Source organism: Engystomops pustulosus, chromosome 7 (assembly GCF_040894005.1).
Source record: "Engystomops pustulosus chromosome 7, aEngPut4.maternal, whole genome shotgun sequence".
NCBI lineage: Eukaryota > Metazoa > Chordata > Amphibia > Anura > Leptodactylidae > Engystomops > Engystomops pustulosus.
This window is the reverse complement of record NC_092417.1, coordinates 132,570,479-132,585,229: the sequence shown is the minus strand read 5'-3', so window position 1 is coordinate 132,585,229 and position 14,751 is coordinate 132,570,479. Positions and strand designations below refer to the sequence as shown.

At 46.5% G+C, this 14,751-nt stretch overlaps 1 protein-coding gene across 1 annotated transcript in view; it reads left to right on the top strand.

Annotated features, from left to right (window-relative positions):
• The window catches only part of SIPA1 (signal-induced proliferation-associated 1), a 137,608-nt gene that overhangs the window by 27,800 nt on the left and 95,057 nt on the right, over nt 1-14,751 (top strand). The window lies entirely within an intron of this gene.

The following is a 14,751-nucleotide window of genomic DNA, read 5'->3' as shown; positions in this document are numbered from 1 at the left end:
AAGTGGTTTGAAATACATGAATAGAGAGATTGGGTTATAATCCACTTTAAGGAGAATATAAAATCAGGCAGTTATGATGCAGTCACATGGTATGACAATACAATAAAAGAAAGAATGGCTACTTATTAGAAGAAAAAAAGAAGAAAAATCTATAGAATGTGGCATTCAATTTAACATAAAATATCAGTAAATTACATGATTTCTGATTTCTTATAATAAATAAGTGAAGTGTACTACCCTTTTTATTAAATGTCTGTTCCAAACACTAAACTTAAATGTATCAGGGTAACTATTGGGACCTTTATTAGAGAGCATATTACAGTGGTGTCTGCAACAGATCAGTAACATTGATTGAACACATTTAAACCTTGGATGATGAAATAGTGACATCTTGTGGTTGGTTAATATACACATAAAAAATATATACACATACATATAGTATGAACTGTTGCATATATACCATGCTATACTGCATATACATATAGCATATTTATAGTACAATACATACAAATGTAGTATATACACACCATGGACCCACATATACACAGCATATATGCACACATACAGTAGATACACCACATACTCAAACACATACACACCATAAACATACATAGAACCTATATATACATAAATAGCATATACACAGAAATACATTTATACACTCATACACACATATATATATATACTCACTGTCAGGCAGTATTCTTATCCTATGGCGGCATCAGAGGCCACAGTAGCTGCTGACCACATGGGGAAGTAAGTGGCAGGATGTAAAGCTGATGGATGCCTAGTCCTGCCATTCTGCTTTCCCCTCCCCTGACATTTTGTTATTTGTGTTGCTGGCTCAGCTGTGTACTGTGGAAGATGTGTACTGTTATATACATATTGGGGCAGATTTACTTACCCAGTCCATTCGCGATCCAGCGGCGCGTTCTCTGCGGTGGATTCGGGTCCGGCCGGGATTCACTAAGGTAGTTCCTCCGCCGTCCACCAGGTGGCGCTGCTGCGCTGAAGTTCCCCGGAGGCGCGCTGGAATGCCCTGAAATTCACCTGCCTATACCTGGTGAAGGTAAGTGTAATTTTCGCGACACATTTTTTTTCTTAAATGCGGCGGTTTTTCCGAATCCGTCAGGTTTTCGTTAAGCCACGCCCCCGATTTCCGTCGCGTGCATGCCAGCGCCGATGCGCCACAATCCGATCGCGTGCGCCAAAATCCCGGGGCAATTCAGGTACAATCGGCGCAAATCGGAAATATTCGGGTAACACGTCGGGAAAACGTGAATCGGGCCCTTAGTAAATGACCCCCATTATGTTGTACAGTGCAGCATAATGGCCCACATTTACTAAGAACAGTGCCAACTGCACTTTGTGCAGTTTGCCTGTGTAGTGTGCAGGGTGCACGAGACTCAGGATTTCTGGAGCCCTTCTTCATGAATCTGGCTCCCTCTGCACTGTGTATGTTAAATCTGGCACACGGTTCGACTGAGCACCGGAACGGTCCCTTCAATGCAGAAATTTGAATTACATGAAGAATAGTGCAGCAGTGGCATAAATGGGTCATATGCGACACAAATGTGGTACAGACACTTCTTATATACCTGTGTAAGCAGTTTGCACAGAAAAGAATGTGTAAAGTGAAAAAACTGGCCCACAGCCCTTAGTAAATGTGGGCTACTGTGTATACACTCACCGGCCACTTTATTAGGTACACCATGCTAGTAACGGGTTGGACCCCCTTTTGCCTTCAGAACTGCCTCAATTCTTCATGGCATAGATTCAACAAGGTGCTGGAAGCATTCCTCAGAGATTTTGGACCATATTGACATGATGGCATCACACAGTTGCCGCGGATTTGTCAGCTGCACATCCATGATGCAGATCTCCCGTTCCACCACATCCCAAAGATGCTCTATTGGATTGAGATCTGGTGACTGTGGAGGCCATTTGAGTACAGTGAACTCATAGTCATGTTCAAGAAACCAGTCTGAGATGATTCCAGCTTTATGACATGGCGCATTATCCTGCTGAAAGTAGCCATCAGATGTTGGGTACATTGTGGTCATAAAGGGATGGACATGGTCAGCAACAATACTCAGGTAGGCTGTGGCGTTGCAATGATGCTCAATTGGTACCAAGGGGCCCAAAGAGTGCCAAGAAAATATTCCCCACACCATGACACCACCACCACCAGCCTGAACCGTTGATACAAGGCAGGATGGATCCATGCTTTCATGTTGTTGACGCCAAATTCTGACCCTACCATCTGAATGTCGCAGCAGAAATCGAGACTCATCAGACCAGGCAACGTTTTCCCAATCTTCTACTGTCCAATTTCGATGAGCTTGTGCAAATTGTAGCCTCAGTTTCCTGTTCTTAGCTGAAAGGAGTGGCACCCGGTGTGGTCCTCTGCCGCTGTAGCCCATCTGCCTCAAAGTTAGATGTACTGTGCGTTCAGAGATGTTCTTCTGCCTACCTTGGTTGTAACGGGTGGCGATTTGAGTCACTGTTGCCTTTCTATCAGCTCGAACCAGTCTGACCATTCTCCTCTGACCTCTGGCATCAACAAGGCATTTCCGCCCACAGAACTGCCGCTCACTGGATGTTTTTTCTTTTTTTCGGACCATTCTCTGTAAACCCTAGAGATGGTTGTGCGTGAAAATCCCAGTAGATCAGCAGTTTCTGAAATACTCAGACCAGCCCTTCTGGCACCAATAACCATGCCACGTTCAAAGGCACTCAAATCACCTTTCTTCCCCATACTGATGCTCTGTTTCAACTGCAAGAGATTGTCTTGACCATGTCTACATGCCTAAATGCACTGAGTTGCCGCCATGTGATTTGCTGATTAGAAATTAAGTGTTAACAAGCAGTTGGACAGGTGTACCTAATAAAGTGGCCGGTGAGTGTATAATGGTGCAAATGCTCCATTCTTTAGTGTGGCAGATCCAGCGATGGGTGCCCTGACACTGAGGGCTCTGTTGCTGCTGCTATCCGTTATTTATTCCCCGGTTTCACTGTAGATACCTTTGGTAACTTTTCTTACAAATTTGACCCACAAATGGATCCAGATACCACTGTATGAAAGTGTTTATTATTAAAATAAATGAAAAAAATTACTAACATGTATCCCAGATGATACTTGCTTCAGATGTCAGGCTTCCACAGTACATACTTCCACTGTATTTGGGGTGCCCACAGGTACTTCCCTTTTGATTTGAGATACTAGAATTTTTGCATTGACACTTAAAATTCCATAGGATTCTTGCTCAAAAGGTTAGTCTCCTTGGCATTATAAATGATACAATTCAGGATTATTGTAATGGGGACACTGGACTCAGAGACCACAAAAACAGCAGTGTACCCTAAAACTCCATCACCCCAACAGCCCTACCTGCTTTCCTCTGCATATGTTAGACAATATGGGACAACCATGAAAACTCTCCTTCCCTACACCAAAATGCAGATAAACAAACGCATTAAGGGTGGTCACAAAGAGATAGCATAGAAGGTACAAAATCACAAACACAAAAGGATAGTCACAAGACAAGAATCAGCCAAGAAGATAACCAGAAATGCAGAGAAAGCTAAAAGGCACAAAGCATACACAAGATATTTATGTGCTAGTCAGAAACACGGCTCAAGGCAAAAGGGGCCATCTCTGATACTCAGAGTAAGCTCACACCTGCCAGTCCAAAACCAAGCTGCAGAGAGCCGAGCATGGTTCGCTCAATCAGCAGCCCAACACTAGAACACAGTTCAGGTTGCTGGTTCAGACTTACTGAACCAGCAACAATTCCTCAGATTGTAGACTTTAACATTCCTAATCTTCTTCGGTGGTCCCAGACCACCACGTCTCCTCTATTAGCCACATATTTTTCCTGTGGAGTTTACCACACAGACATCTTGGCTAACATTTATCAAAAAAACAGTGCAGTCTGTACTATGTGCAGTTTGCCTGTGTAGTTTGCAGGCTGCGCCTGATTCATGAGTTGTAATGCATGTTCATCATGGCACCCTCAGCACTGCTCTGACACTGATGAGGCTGGGGAAGCAGGTGTTATGTTTTCTAATCAATGTTCAACCCTTCAGTTTTTTTTGCGGATGTGAACAGAAGTCAGAGACAAAAATGGATCCGTTGTTAATTGACACACCAATGTAAAACTGCCCTCAGAGTTATAATGGCAAAATGTCCAAAGTTTTCCAGGATGGGATAAGGAAAACCACGCCTCTTTTAGCTACCTTGTAAGGCAGCTTCCTTGCCATCAAGCATGACCTACAAGAGGCCTTATGACATAATGCGGGATTAAAACCAAAGCAGTATATCTTTTCCAGAAGGAACTGTCTCCCAACTGTAGACAGTGCTGTTTCGACCTGATTGGGTCTACTCAGGAATAGATATGCTGGTTTGGTTTTAATCCCGCATGTCATAAGGCCTTTTGTAGGTCATGCTTGATGTCAAGGGAGCTGCCTTACAAGATAGCTAAAAGAGGTGTGGTTTTCCTTATCCATTCCTGGAAAACTACATGTTTTCTCACAATCCCCCTAAAACAGCATCCATGGCTATAAGACTCCACATACCTTCATGGTGGCCTTACTTGGCAGTCTACGTAAGGAGAACTCTTACTTCCCGACCTAAGCATCCATGGCTATAAGACTCCATCACTATAAGCATCCATGGCTATAAGATTCCACATGCCTTCATGGTGGCCTTAATTGGCAGTCTACGTAAGGAGAACTCTTACTTCCCGACCTAAGAGTTATAAAGGTTTCTGAAATGAAGGTTTAGTGTCACAAGGATGAAAGAAATACTTTGTCTGGAGTTACAGTAAAATAAATCCGCTCTTACTTGCATACAAATTCAATTAGAGAACAAACCTACAGAAGCTCAATTGTAAGTAACCGAGGGACTGCCTGTATGATTAAAAAAAAATTAAACCCATACTCACTTCTCTTCCTTCCTGATGCTTCTTCTGGGTGTCCAGGATGAGGCATCACTACATCATGTCTCCTGCTTCAGGCTGCTGCATTATACTGCGTGGCGCACACCTCCTGTTCACACTTTCTGATTCCTACCCATGCCTTCTACTCATAACTCCTCCTGACCCCTGCCCATTACTCCTACTCATACATACTGACCCATGCTCACACCTCCTGGCCCCTGCACATACATCCTGACCCCTGCTCACAACACCCATTACTCCTACTCATACATACTGACCCCTGCACATACCACCTGCTCACACCTCCTGACCCCTGCACATACATCTTGACCCCTGCTCTCACCTGCTGATACTTGCAAATACTTCCTGCTCATACATCCTGACTTCTTCTCACACGTCCTTCCCCTACACATAAGTCCTGATCCCTGCTTTCTCCATCTGACACCTGCTCACATCTGCTCATACATCCTGACCTCTGCTTATACCTCCTGATCCTGACACCACCACGCCCCTGCTCACACCTCCTGAACGCAAATTATTCCTGTTTACACCCAGGTTCACACCTACTGACACCACCTGACCCCAGTCTGGTTTCACTTGGGCAGATCTCACTCATCGGCAGGCTTTCTCCTCTTCCCCTCTTTGCTCCGCCCATTACTTCCGGTTCGGACATTTCCTTCCTTACTTACGGACTGTAGTTCCCACTAATGTCTTTTGTTCACTTGCTTATTGAAAAAAAGAAAGCCTAAAGAAAAGAAGCATCTCTCACTTGCTTGTATATGCTATTTTACTTTTGATTGTACCATGGGTATGACTGTGAGGTTTGATACTCAAGTGCAAGTGGACCTTGTGACCTTGCCAATGCTACACCAAAATACTTAGTTAAAAAACTTCTACCGTCAAAACCAAGCATGATGAGCTAGGAACACTTACTCATAGATGCAGGCTTCATGACTGTGGTAATCTTCATATATTTGTTATCCATGGCCACCTTCCTTTTAAATAACTTTTAAAATTATGCTAATAAGACTAAAGGGCTCTGGAGGGTGTTAACAGAGCACTTCAGTGCTGCAGATTCACAGGCTGTGACAATGAGCAGAACATATGCAACATACCCCACCGGGCCTAGCCTTTTCTTGTGGGCCTGGAGGCAGTTGGGGTCCAGAATACCGGAGTGGCTGACGGTTGTGGCCTAGGGTGCGCTGATGTCACGGTGCTTGGTATGGGGGCCGGAGGGCTGTCATACAGCCTGGCAGGTCTTCAGCAGGTGGTTTGTGCAAGAAATAAGGAGGGAGAGGCTGATGTACTGGTTTCTCCCTTGGGCAACCCCTGAGTGTCTGTAGGATGAGTTCCTGGGTTCTAGATGGGGAAGCCTGTGGTGGTAAGCAGCCATAGCCAGGGATCAGACAGATACAACGTTGTGCAAATCACCTTAAAGTTCTTTATTGAACAGCAGACAGCAGGCAATGGGCCAAAACGATTAACATTGGATTCTGGTTACTGGTGTGGTCATGGAGAGTAGTCCGCAGGATAAGACTCCAGCCTGATAGAAGAGGCAGGCTGGGGTAGTTGAGGTGGAGCTGTGTCCAAAGTGTGGAAGCTGCAGCTCTGGGCTAAAGTCGCCTGACTCAGTTCCTGGGATTAGTATCTGTGGCATCACTGATGGTTTGCTGCACACACTGTCTCTCTCTTCACTCAGACCATGTGGTAAGACCATGTGCTCCCCCTGCACAGGGGTTTTATACTCCCCCTGGTCAGGTGGTAGCTCTCCAATCACACTCCAGCTTACAATACAGCCACATAATTAGATAATTACTTACACCATTTTAACTGTTGCCTTTCTAGGCAGAATTGACATTACACTATATTCTCCTAGCATTATCTTATGGGTATGGCTACCACCTTGCCTATACATTGGCATGGGTGTTGCACATGTCTGACCCAACCCTTTGCTCTCTCGGTCTGTGTAATCTAGCAGCAGGAAGTGCAGGGGGAGACCTGCTCTGCTCATTGTAACAGCCAGTGAAGCTAAAGCACTGAGGGGCCCTGGAAACACCCACCAGAGCCATTCAGGCTCCTTAGCATAATTTTAAAAGTTCTCTAAATTCTCAAAACTTTAGACAACAAATTTCTCAAGAAAATCATCTTTATGGTGCAGAGCCCATCTCTACAAAGCCATGTACATTACGTTTATATGTGACCAGGAAGCTGAGAGATTATTTTTATTTGTATATGCCTGATGTGGTAAACATATAAAAATGTACATTTGACAAGCAGTGAAAACGGAAGGGTGACAACTCTGCTTAGCCCTGGTGCCAGTATGTTTTAAACTTAAAAAATTAGGATGTTTTAACAGAAGATTTTTTTCCATTGCCTGGATGCTGGATTGCCATTTTTGTTTCAAGTTATCACAATTATTTGCTGATTTCCTTTGTGTTGATTTCCTGTTTTTATTGGCATCTGTGAAATTATGTCATTATGAGTTGCATTTTCTGCTTAGTTTGCAAGTCAGACAATTTGGAAGTTGGCTACAGTTAGATCTCTTATATTTACCAATTTGTTTATACAAATAGTAGTAGTAGTAGTAATATATAAAAACATTACATGTAATATGCATGGCATACCAGGGAAAAATAAATGTATTTGCAAAAACTATTGTTGGCAAAGTTTGTTATGCCCTCAATGTTTTTATTTTATAAAAACGTACTCAAACTTATTCTTAACAGCATGCAGACAGCTATATCCGTAATTTATTTAGTTTTATTTAAGTCCAAATTCAGTTGTGTTGCTGTCATCAGGAAAAATTAACATGGTTATTTGAGCCAAATGAAGAAAAAAAATCAATGATATGACAGATTTTTTGTTCAGCCTGTGTTTTCACCTATACAATTAATAACCTGGGTAAGTGATTCCAGAAGTGATATATCATAGTATATAAGTCTGGAAAAAGATGCAAGTCCATGAAGTCCAACCTTTAAGAATTAAACAAATGCTTTTTTACCCATAACCTGTGATATTTTTGGTCTCCGGAAAGGTATCCAGTAGAGATGAGCGAGCACTAAAATGCTCGGGTACTCGTTATTCGAGACGAACTTTTCCCGATGCTCGAGTGCTCGTCTCGAATAACGAGCCCCATTGAAGTCAATGGGGGACTCGAGCATTTTTCAAGGGGACCAAGGCTCTGCACAGGGAAGCTTGGCCAAACACCTGGGAACCTCAGAAAAGGATGGAAACACCACGGAAATGGACAGGAAACAGCAGGGGCAGCATGCATGGATGCCTCTGAGGCTGCTTAATCGCACCATTATGCCAAAATTATGGGCAACAGCATGGCCATGACAGAGTGACAGAATGAAGCTAGATAGCATCTAAAACATCCAATAATTGACCCTGACACTATAGGGGACGGCATGCAGAGGCAGCGGCAGCAGCGGCAGGCTAGAGAGTGGCATGGCGACATACCCTAAATGGACTCAGGCTTCAAACCAATGGGTGGCAGAGAGGAACCAAAGGAGGTGAGCAAGAAGCGCTCAAATAATATCGGTACATGATAAAAGTTTGCCAGTATATTTTGTGGATTACACAGCAGGGTGGCGACAAAGTTAACATGGAAGCCATGAAAACAACCCAAAATTCTGCCTGACACAGCTCGTTTGATAAGGGGACCATGTATGGAGGCAGTGAACTAGTAGTAGATTAAAGGTGCTGCAGTTAAAACTATGTTAGTTGGATCTTGGCATGGAGCTGGCGCTCCGCTGCCAGGCGAGCTTTCGCCAATCCAAGCCCCTGTCTCTAGGCTACTCCCCAAACAGCACTTCTAAGAACCTTTTGTATAAGATCAAGTGTAGTAGCGTTCTTATAAGTTTGGGATATGGCGGGTGAGGGGAATGTAAACAGATGCGCAAGAAGCGCTGAAATAATATCGGTAAATGATAAAAGTTTGCCAGTATATTTTGTGGATTACACAGCAGGGTGGCGACAAAGTTAACAAGTTTGATGTGGAATGCCCTGTAATAGCTCTTGGGCGGTGTGCCTTTTATCGCCTAGGCTCAGCAGTTTGAGCACCGCCTGCTGTCGCTTAGCGACGGCACTGCTGCTGTGCCTAGAGCTACCGACTGATGGCGCCATGGCCACGGATGGTAATTCGGAGGAGGAGGAGGTGGAGGAGGGGTGGGAGGAGGAGGAGGTATACTAGGCCTTTGAGACCTGGACCGAGGTAGGCCCCGCAATCCTCTGGCGTCGGCAGTATATGACCAGCCCCAGGGTCAGACTTGGTCCCAGCCTGCACCAAGTTAAGTGTAGTAGCGTTCTTATAAGTTTGGGATATGGCGGGTGAGGGGAATGTAAACAGATGCGCAAGAAGCGCATGATGCGCATGGAGCTGGCGCTCCGCTGCCAGGCGAGCTTTCGCCAATCCAAGCCCCTGTCTCTAGGCTACTCCCCAAACAGCACTTCTAAGAACCTTTTGTATAAGATCAAGTGTAGTAGCGTTCTTATAAGTTTAGGATATGGCGGGTGAGGGGAATGTAAACAGATGCGCTGAAATAATATTGGTAAATGATAAAAGTTTGCCAGTATATTTTGTGGATAACACAGCAGGGTGGCGACAAAGTTAACAACTTTAATGTGGAATCCATGAAAACAACCCAAATTTCTGCCTGACACACCTCGTTTGATAAGGGGACGATGTATGGAGGCAGCTATATGGACGACTTTTGGAGGTAGCAATGGAGACAACGTGTGGAGGCTGCTATGGAGACAATTTAATTTGGATAGTGCCTGTATGTGGCAGTCCAAAAAAGTTTTCAAACCAGAGGAGCAGGTAGGTGGCCCTCCAGAAAAATGAAATAGATTGAGTGCCTGTATGTGGCAGTCCAAAAAAGTTTTCAAACCAGAGGAGCAGGTAGGTGGCCCTCCAGAAAAATGAAAGAGATTGAGTGCCTGTATGTGGCAGTCCAAAAAAGTTTTCAAACCAGAGGAGCAGGTAGGTGGCCCTCCAGAAAAATTGAATAGATTGAGTGCCTGTATGTGGCACTCCCAAAAATTGTTTAAAACAGAGGACCGGGTAGGTGGCCCTCCAGAAAAATTAAATGCATAAAGTACTATAGCTAGAGCCAGTGGGCCCTGTCAAAAAATAGCCAGTTTCCTCTGCTTTAGTGTACAAAGAGGAGGAGAAGGAGGAAAATGAGGAGGAGGAGGAGGAGTGCATAAATTATTCAGGTTGAGCTTCCTTCACCTGGTGGAGAATGGAAATCCTGAGAAATCCAGGCTTCTTGATAAGCGTCAGCCTGTCAGCGCTGTCAGTCGACAGGCGTGTACGCTTATCGGTGATGATGCCACCAGCTGCACTGAAAACCCGCTCGGACAACACGCTAGCGGCTGGGCAGGCAAGAACCTCCAAGGCGTACAGCGCCAGTTCGTGCCACATGTCCAGCTTTGAAACCCAGTAGTTGTAGGGAGCTGTGTGATCATTTAGGACGATGGTATGGTCAGCTACGTACTCCCTCACCATCTTTCTGTAAAGATCAGCCCTACTTTGCCGAGATTGGGGACAGGTGACAGTGTCTTGCTGGGGTGACATAAAGCTGGCAAAAGCCTTGTAAAGCGTACCCTTGCCAGTGCTGGACAAGCTGCCTGCTCGCCTACTCTCCCTCGCTACTTGTCCCGCAGAACTACGCACTCTGCCGCTAGCGCTGTCAGAAGGGAAATAGTGTTTCAGCTTGTGCACCAGGGCCTGCTGGTATTCATGCATTCTCACACTCCTTTCCTCTCCAGGGATGAGAGTGGAAAGATTTTGCTTGTACCGTGGGTCCAGGAGAGTGAATACCCAGTAATCGGTGCTGGAATAAATTCTTTGAACGCGAGGGTCACGGGATAGGCAGCCTAGCATGAAATCTGCCATATGCGCCAGAGTACCAACGCGTAAGAATTCACTCCCCTCACTGGCCTGACTGTCCATTTCCTCCTCCTCCAACTCCTCCAACTCCTCTTCTTCTGCCCATACACGCTGAACAGTGAAGGACTCAACAATGGTCCCCTCTTGTGTCTCGCCAACATTCTCCTCCTCTTCCTCCTCATCCTCCTCCACCTCCACCTCCTCCAATATGCGCTGAGAAACAGACCTAAGGGTGCTTTGGCTATCAACAAGGGAATCTTCTTCCCCCGTCTCTTGTGACGAGCGCAAAGCTTCCGACTTCATGCTGATCAGAGAGTTTTTCAACAGGCCAAGCAGCGGGATGGTGAGGCTGATGATGGCGGCATCGCCACTGACCATCTGTGTTGACTCCTCGAAGTTACTCAGCACCTGACAGATATCAGACATCCACGTCCACTCCTCATTGTAGACTTGAGGAAGCTGACTGACCTGACTACCAGTTCTGGTGGAAGTTGACATCTGGCAGTCTACAATCGCTCTGCGCTGCTGGTAAACTCTGGATAACATGGTTAATGTTGAATTCCACCTCGTGGGCACGTCGCACAACAGTCGGTGAGCGGGCAGTTGGAGGCGGCGCTGCGCTGCCCTGAGAGTGGCAGCATCTGTGCTGGACTTCCTGAAATGCGCACAGATGCGGCGCACCTTCGTGAGCAAATCAGACAGATTGGGGTATGTCTTGAGGAAACGCTGAACTATCAGATTTAACACATGGGCCAGGCATGGCACATGTGTCAGTCTGCCGAGTTGCAGAGCCGCCACCAGGTTACGGACGTTGTCACACACAACCATGCCTGGCTTCAGGTTCAGCGGTGCCAGCCACAGATCAGTCTGCGCCGTGATGCCCTGTAATAGCTCTTGGGCGGTGTGCCTTTTATCGCCTAGGCTCAGCAGTTTGAGCACCGCCTGCTGTCGCTTAGCGACGGCACTGCTGCTGTGCCTAGAGCTACCGACTGATGGCGGCATGCCCACGGATGGTAGTTCGGAGGAGGAGGTGGAGGAGGGGTGGGAGGAGGAGGAGGCATAGTAGGCCTGAAAGACCTGGACCGAGGTAGGCCCCGCAATCCTCGGCGTCGGCAGTATGACCAGCCGCAGGGTCAGACTCGGTCCCAGCCTCCACCAAGTTAAGCCAATGTGCCGTCAGCGATATATAGTGGCCCTGCCCGGCAGCACTCGTCCACGTGTCCGTGGTCAGGTGGACCTTGTCAGAAACGGCGTTGGTCAGGGCACGGATGATGTTGTCTGACACGTGCTGGTGCAGGGCTGGGACGGCACATCGGGAAAAGTAGTGGCGGCTGGGGACCGAATACCGAGGGGCGGCCACCGCCATGAGGTTGCGAAAGGCCTCGGTCTCTACTAGCCTATAGGGCAGCATCTCCAGGCTAAGCAATCTGGAGATGTGGACATTAAGGGCTTGGGCGTGCGGGTGGGTTGCACTATATTTCCGTTTCCGCTCCAGCGTCTGGGGTATGGAGAGCTGAACGCTGGTGGATGCTGTGGAGGATCGTGGAGGCGACGATGGGGTTTTTGTGCCAGGGTCCTGGGCAGGGGGCTGACTATCAGCTGAAACAGGGGAAGGAGCAGTGGTGTGCACAGCCGGAGGTGAACGGGCTTGGTGCCACTGAGTGGGGTGTTTAGCATTCATATGCCTGCGCATACTGGTGGTAGTTAAGCTAGTAGTGGTGGAACCCCTGCTGATCCTGGTTTGGCAAAGGTTGCACACCACAGTCCGTCGGTCATCCGGTGTTTCCTTAAAGAACCTCCAGACTTCTGAAAATCTAGCCCTTGCCGCGGGAGCCCTCGCCACGGGAGCTTCACTACGTGACACATTTGGCGCTGATGCACCTGCTCTGGCCCTGCCTCTCCGTCTGGCCCCACCACTGCCTCTTCCAACCTGTTCTGGTCGAGGACTCTCCTCCGTCTCAGAAGCACTGTGTTGACCCGGCCTCTCAACCCAGCTTGGGTCTGTCACCTCATCATCCTCCGATCCCTCAGTCTGCTCCCCCCTCGGACTTCCTGCCCTGACAACAACTTCACCACTGTCTGACAACCGTGTCTCCTCATCGTCGGACACCTCTTTACACACTTCTTCCACTACGTCAAGAAGGTCATCATCACCCACAGACTGCGACTGGTGGAAAACCTGGGCATCGGAAAATTGCTCAGCAGCAACCGGACAAGTGGTTTGTGACTGTGGGAAGGGTCCAGAAAACAGTTCCTCAGAGTATGCCAGTTCAAATGCCAAATTTTCCTGGGAGGGGGCAGACTGGGGGGGAGGAGGCTGAGGTGCAGGAGCTGGAGGAGTGCCGATTTCGGTGACATGGGTGGACTGCGTGGAAGACTGACTGGTGGACAAATTGCTCGAAGCATTGTCGGCAATCCACGACATCACCTGTTCGCACTGTTCTGGCCTCAACAGTGCTCTACCACGAGTCCCAGTAACTTCAGACATGAACCTAGGGAGTGTAGCTCTGCGGCGTTCCCCTGCTCCCTCATCAGCAGGTGGTGTCTCACCCCGCCCAGGACCACGGCCTCTGACCCCTGCAGTAGTTGGACGCCCACGTCCCCGCCCTCGTCCTCTACCCCTAGCCCTCGGGTTAAACATTTTGAAAATGAAAGTTATAACTTTAATTTTTTTTTAACTTTTTTTTGTGTTTTTTTGTGTTTTTTAGTTTTTTTTTGTGTTTTTTAGTTTTTAAAACCAAACAATGCTATCCTATTGCTATGGCTATTTTCTAGCCAAGTATGAAAGCACACTGCTATGCCAGATGAGATGACGCTGAGTTATGAAAAAATAAACGTAAAATAAAAAGGAAATGGCAGACTGTGCCCAATTGAAATCCAACCCCTAATAAATTTTCACACTTCGGTCTTTGCGATGGATATGTGCGTCACTAAGCGCTAAACACAGCGGTCGCAAGTCTCACTCCAAATTCCTGACAATTGGCTAGTAGATGCACTGCAGCAAGGACAGCCACCAGCAGATCAACCAGAAATAAAATATATATAACGCTATTGTAGGCGTAAGTAAGCCGTTTGGATTCTCCTTTGGCTATTTTCTAGCCAAGTATGAAAGCACACTGATGAGATGACGCTGAGTTATGAAAAAATAAACGTAAAATAAAAAGAAACTGCCAGACTGTGCCTAATTGAAATCCAACCCCTAATAAATTTTCCCACTTCGGTCTTTGCGATGGATATGTGCGTCACTAAGCGCTAAACACAGCGGTCGCAAGTCTCACTCCAAATTCCTGACAATTGGCTAGTAGATGCACTGCAGCAAGGACAGCCACCAGCAGATCAACCAGAAATAAAATATATATAACGCTATTGTAGGCGTAAGTAAGCCGTTTGGATTCTCCTTTGGCTATTTTCTAGCCAAGTATGAAAGCACACTGATGAGATGACGCTGAGTTATGAAAAAATAAACGTAAAATAAAAAGAAACTGCCAGACTGTGCCTAATTGAAATCCAACCCCTAATAAATTTTCCCACTTCGGTCTTTGCGATGGATATGTGCGTCACTAAGCGCTAAACACAGCGGTCGCAAGTCTCACTCCAAATTCCTGACAATTGGCTAGTAGATGCACTGCAGCAAGGACAGCCACCAGCAGATCAACCAGAAATAAAATATATATAACGCTATTGTAGGCGTAAGTAAGCCGTTTGGATTCTCCTTTGGCTATTTTCTAGCCAAGTATGAAAGCACACTGATGAGATGACGCTGAGTTATGAAAAAATAAACGTAAAATAAAAAGAAACTGCCAGACTGTGCCTAATTGAAATCCAACCCCTAATAAATTTTCCCACTTCGGTCTTTGCGATGGATATGTGCGTCACTAAGCGCTAAACACAGCGGTCGCAAGTCTCACTACAAAT